We start from the raw sequence: 6,000 nt of genomic DNA, 5'->3' as shown, positions 1-6,000 counted from the left end.
GCAGGGGCAGTGGCTGAGCTGCCGGGCTTCCACTGAAGCCTTCAGGTTATGTTACCTTGATAATGTCATGGCGCTGGGAGGAGCAGTCCCTGCCTACAGGACAGGACACGAGAAATCCAATTATGACCTTTCCCAATGTGTGGGGATTTTAGTTTTGGGGGGGAAGGCCATGACATTTTACCATGTCAGGCATAAAAGCTCTGCGGAGATTAGGTATTTTGAATACAAAAGCTGAAGCCAGCCACTCGCTCCCAGGTTATGTGGAGTGACTTTGTTCCTCCCCTCTCAGGTCTGTCAAGGGCTGTCGTGGTTTCTTTGATCGGCTGAGTGTCACGGGTTAGCTTCCACTGACACGACCAATTCACACACACAATAGTATATATTTAAAAAAAGAACATTGGTTTGCATGGCATTAGTGACTTTGATAACAAGATAAAAGAACATTGAGAAATGATTGGTTCTACTATGGAAATAATTGAATTATATCTTTATCAGTATCTATATCTATACATTCTACGCATTCTTCCTATCCGACATAATTCCATCCAATCCAGTGCTTGCAAGGCAGTTTACAGCAGAGAGGGGCTGTGTGCCGAGGGAGTTGTGTTAGTGATCAGGACATAATTGTTGTATGATTAATAGGTTGTTAAAGGCTGTCGTTTGTTTTGGTAAATGCCAGTGAAATCCTAAAGACGGAGATAAAGGAATTAGCAGTTAACAAAAAACAACAACAGCAACAACAAAATCAAGATATCTAAATATTTAGAAGAAAACCTTCCAAACAATCTATTTATTCTTTAGAGTTACTTTCAGTCCTTCAACTGAATTTAAAGTATTAGTCAACATTTTTGCTGGTGTCTCTATGAATCTTGCTTTAAAAAAATGAATTTTGCTCAGAGATGTGGAAAGGAAGGAGATGGGGTCCTCTGAGGGGTGGAGGTTGTTGTTAAACATCTTGCTACCTCAGTGATTTTTAATGATAACAAAGCATAATAAATACAGAAGAGAAGCGGAAAATAATCAAATCAATAATAAAAAAAGGAACATAGGAAATAAAACATGGAAAGAGAGAATCCTGTATTAAAGGTTGAGCGCTCAGACTGGGGGTGCGTGCGCGAGAGAGAGCTTCTCTAAAGTGCCTGATTTTCGTAACAGTCAGATCCGCACTTGTCCCACCTGCTAACCCCTGACTGTTTTTGATTTAATTAAAAGGAAGACGGTGCATCAATTTCTCCAGCGTGGTGCGGAGATGACAGTACACAAATTGAAAGTGAGCCGAGCAGCAGGACTGGGAGGGAGCCAGTCCATCATTAACATGGAATACAATTCTGTGTGCCATGTAACAAGATTAGAAACATTATTATCATTCCACCCCCAGCCACAAAGAACCGTGTCATTGGGAGAGAGAAAAGTGGGTGATGTTATCCACACCCGGCGGAGCTTGACCTCTGACCTGAGCTCGGTCCTGACTTATGGAGATGGCTCGCAAATTACAGCCGCTTCAGAATAGCCACTTAAAAAAAATGACACCTATGTTTTTATACATCTATAGAGATTTTATTCGAGTTTAATTAAAATGATTCCTGTTACTGATATTGAAGACCTGGCAGGCTATCGATTATTAATCTGTGCAAGGGATGTAAAGTTTTTACTGTAACATTTGTCATCTAAGGTACCTTTGCTACAATGTGTTTCCAGTAACTCTCCCTCGTCAACGACTAGAGGTTGAAGTTATTACACCAAAAATAGTGGCTGGACTGTAGTATTTTTAAAAGAAGCCGGATGTATTAGGTTTACAGTTTGCCTGCCTAAAATTCAAAGCTCTTAAGTGATCTGCTGGCCCCTAAATTAAATCAGCAATAAGGAACATGCAGGGCAGACAGTATTTTCAGTTCTTGGCCATGGCATCGAAGTGCTGCTTCAGATCCTCCTTTGATTATGTGGATTACTCCTTTTACAAACAGCTTCGTATCTTTAGCACTCAAAATATCTAAACTCCTTAAACTAGCGATCGGCGGCTCGGATTATCTAGACTCCCGCATTCTAGGTGTGATTAAATCGCTTCACACACGTTTAAACATGGCACTCAGTTATAACGAAACTGATATACTTGTCACTTTCAGGCTGAGTGAAATATTTCTCCTCACTGAGGGATTCAGGTTTTTGAAAGCTGATTTTTTCATGGTTTAACCACGCATATCAAAAATGTGCAACACCTTAAATCTTGAGGAACATGTTCTTCGAGGGAATTACATCACTAAGTCTTCACCTTACAAGGAAAGGCTATTCCACAAGTGAAATGACTGTGATTTCTGGTGGAAAAGGAGCTGAGTGGTTGCCATTTTTGAGTGCATTAATTTATAAGGAGCCGCACTATAAATTTGAATCACATACCAACAGAAGACACAATTGTTTTACATGTATTGCCATACTGAAGTGAAATATCCAGTCAGGTCAGCAGAGGATAAAAGCGCTGATATGATAGCTGTATTAGGGTTTTGGATATATTTTTTTTCACACAAGCTTTGTGTAAATGATTACTCCATCCAGACTGTATTAATCCTTAGACAGTGTTGGGCATTTTGCTAGGTTTTAATCATGTGTCCACCATCAAAGGTGAGGTTTCCAAAAGGAAGAGATTCTGTGTGCTCTCTCGCTGGTGCGGCTCGATACTTTCCCGCTGATTTAAATGTGCGCTGCAGATTGAACAGGAGACGTTGTGTTTTACACGGCGGCCGGCAGGTCCATGTGGATCCCGGCTCTATCCCATTCCGCAAATTGACAGACGTGCAAACTCTTCCTGGGATATTATTAATCAAACATCTAACCCTGCAAGTGGTTTTGATAAAAGAAGGCGAGTGATAGATATAAAAGGTTGTGATGTATTAGAGAGGATGAGAATCTTCTTGCGCTGACAGATGACAGACACCTCATTTGACAGCTCCAGGAAAGTGTGCTTGTAACTTTCAATCTCATTTAATGTAAAAAAAAATGTGATTGAGGTGGTGGATTTTTTTTTTTTTTTTTTTTTTTTTTTAAAACTCCCTTTTTGGAAAAGGCTATAAAATGACTTGCACTTGATGTGCAAAAAGTTTATAAACCAGCCACGTGTGTGTGTGTATATTCCACCCAAAAAACACTGATTGTCCTTTTAATTATTGGACAAGGCCAAGCCACAGCTCAGCACATGCCTAAGAAGAATAAAAGCATGGGAAATATAAATCAGTACACTAAAAAGAACAAAGGTTTAGTCATATATACTTGTTTGTTTAAAACCTATTCATCATTCATAGTGTTCAGTGTTAGCGCTACTCTGTGGGGATGTGGGGATGTTATTTAATAGCTCTTATGTAAATAAAAAGCTCACCTGAAACGAGAAACCTCCAAACACTAACATAAATATTAAAGAAAGTACTGGCGATCAGTGTCCACACAGGGTTTGCTTTTCTCCATCTGTGTCAAATCCACATGACATCTATCTATCTATCTATCTTTCTCTGCTGTTTTGTAATGACTAGTGAGTGATATGTGGTATTGTGAATGAGTGTGAAATCCCCAAATCCAATTAGTTCTCTCACTTGAACTGCTGTTTCTTATTACCATTTGCAGATGTCCGTTTACTTACGTTTCTAATTTTCCGTGACAAAAATGGCACAGGATTATCTCTTTTGGTGGCTAAATATAGAAACAGACCATTTTCATTGCAGTGTTTCCCTGAAGTAAAATCTCCTGCAATAGTGAGGTCAGAAAATCTGTTTACAGTGTTGGGTACCATGTTTCCATTTGCTGCAACAGGCTCAAATTGCAGGCTGTTGTAGTGTTAGGCTTGAAATCGTTGCGTCATCCCTACTTATATCAGAGAATGGAAAGAAAGGGGATCCTTTTGCTGTTGGGGGAGTAGGACAGTAGGGGTATTTGTTGGGTTCCTATTCGCCTTCCACCTTAATCCCACCTCAACTGACAATGACTTCTGCTTCCATATTTTTGTGTTAACGCAATGGAAGCATCAGGAAGGCTCTCATCGTATGAATGATCATTAAAATTTATGGCGAGCTGACTTCATCCAGCTTGCTAAGACTAGGTGGCATAAGTCATAATTATATGGTGACAGTGCGTAAGAGCTCCGTTGCTAGCCTGTCTTCCAGGCCAGTTAAATGATGTAATTAGTCCAGTAAGAGGTGAACACTCCGGATTGGATAAGTTATTAAATGTTTGGATGAACCTGATTTCCATTTTCCTAACCATCTCTCCCTCCCGTCGGTAGGCCCATTAACAGTGTCACGTAATGCTGGGTGCTCAGGGAGGGGGTAGGGATAGGGACATGTGGTGAATTGAATTTACTTGGACAAGTATCTTTCATTTCACGTGTTTGTGGAAGACCAGTGTGTAAGTAGTGGCTTTATACAGTGTAGAGAGTGGGGGTGACAAATGAAAATATTGTCCATCTAATATGATAGATACATATGGAAGTCAGAAGTAATACATCTTGAAATGTATCTCGTCATGTTCATGTTTAAAAAAAAAATCCCCATAAATGACTATAGATGTAATTTTCCCAGCTATATTAAAAATGATAGATATTACATATAGTCAATATAGCGATTCTCTGCAAGGTTTTCCAATGATTTGAACTGTAAAGATGTCAGCACCGCCTCTGGGATATTATCATTTGAGAGGCTGCTTTAGTTGGAAGGATTTTAGCCTTCTCAAATAAGGACACTCATGTTCCAATTGTACCTTCTCTGGTTCCACCAGCATGGCTCAATTTGTCCCTAGTTATGTTCTAATAAAAGCAGCAGGGGGCTGCTATAGTGTGGCTGACACACTTTGTTCTGCCAGCCGCTGGCTCTGTCAGTTTGTGACACAGCCGCTCAGCGTGGGGAGATAGAGAGTGAGCACGGAGCGTGACTGTGTCTTATTCACATTGACGAGTACCGCTGTTAACTGTCACCTCTCATTTTTAAAGTAAATAAGCCCTAGAACGGAGTGTGTTAGGACGGATGGAGTCAACAAAGAACACGGCACTAGTCGGTGTAGGGACTGCCGGAGACAAGCCCACTGAGAAGAAATAAACGAGCTTTCCCCACGACTCCAGGGCCCAGGTTGGACTGAGGGCAAGAGTCAGCTGTAGACTCTCCTAAAGGTTACAAGCAGCTGTAGTATTTTTTGACCATCTAAAGAGAGATTACTGAGGCAACCCAAGCATAATAGAACAGACAGAAAGAGAAATAGTGAGAGTGGATAATGGATCTGCAGTATAGTCTTCATTGCTACCTACAACAACTGTGTATTGAAATGGGAGTGAAGTCTTGGTAGTATTAATAATAATAATAATAATAATAATAATAATAATAATAATATTAATAATAATAATATTTTATTATTACAATTGAGATAGAACGAATGTGCAGAGTGTCCTATTCACTGTCCAAGTAATAAGACTGAACAACTCTTAAACTCTTACTCTTTATAATGTCATTTTTAGGTGTGTTCCCAGTATGTCAGCACTCATCAGATGCCATGTAAGAGCCTAACCTGCTGGTGTAACAATCCTCATAGAGACGATGCTGTCTGATTTAGTGTGAAGATGTTGACTGACAGACAAGATTGTCTCTGTTTTCTGGTTGCCTCCTGGGATCTCCTTCATTCCCCGAGGCTTCACCGATCACAGGGATACGTGGCAGGACTGTCAACATGGGATAGTTGTCGGACACTCCCTCTGTCAAACTTTCAAAAAGCGCAAACAGCACAGACATCCTGCAGCACCACCTTTGCAGGGCAGTCTCAGAAACATGTTCTAAAACTTGAAATCCAAATTTGATCTAACCATTGTAAAGAATAGCTTTGGTGGCAGTGATTATAACATCCATGGGCTCCTCCACAAGCACCACTACCAGCAGATATCTTTACAACTGACTGAAGCAAACTTGCCCTGGACCCAGCCTTCCTACCATACCCACGAGGTATCAGTTAAAGGGTCATGCTACAGTTGGTCAGTAA

Source organism: Amia ocellicauda, chromosome 21 (assembly GCF_036373705.1).
Source record: "Amia ocellicauda isolate fAmiCal2 chromosome 21, fAmiCal2.hap1, whole genome shotgun sequence".
Lineage (NCBI taxonomy): Eukaryota > Metazoa > Chordata > Actinopteri > Amiiformes > Amiidae > Amia > Amia ocellicauda.
The sequence above is the reverse complement of the archived record's forward strand: the minus strand, read 5'-3'. Positions refer to the sequence as shown.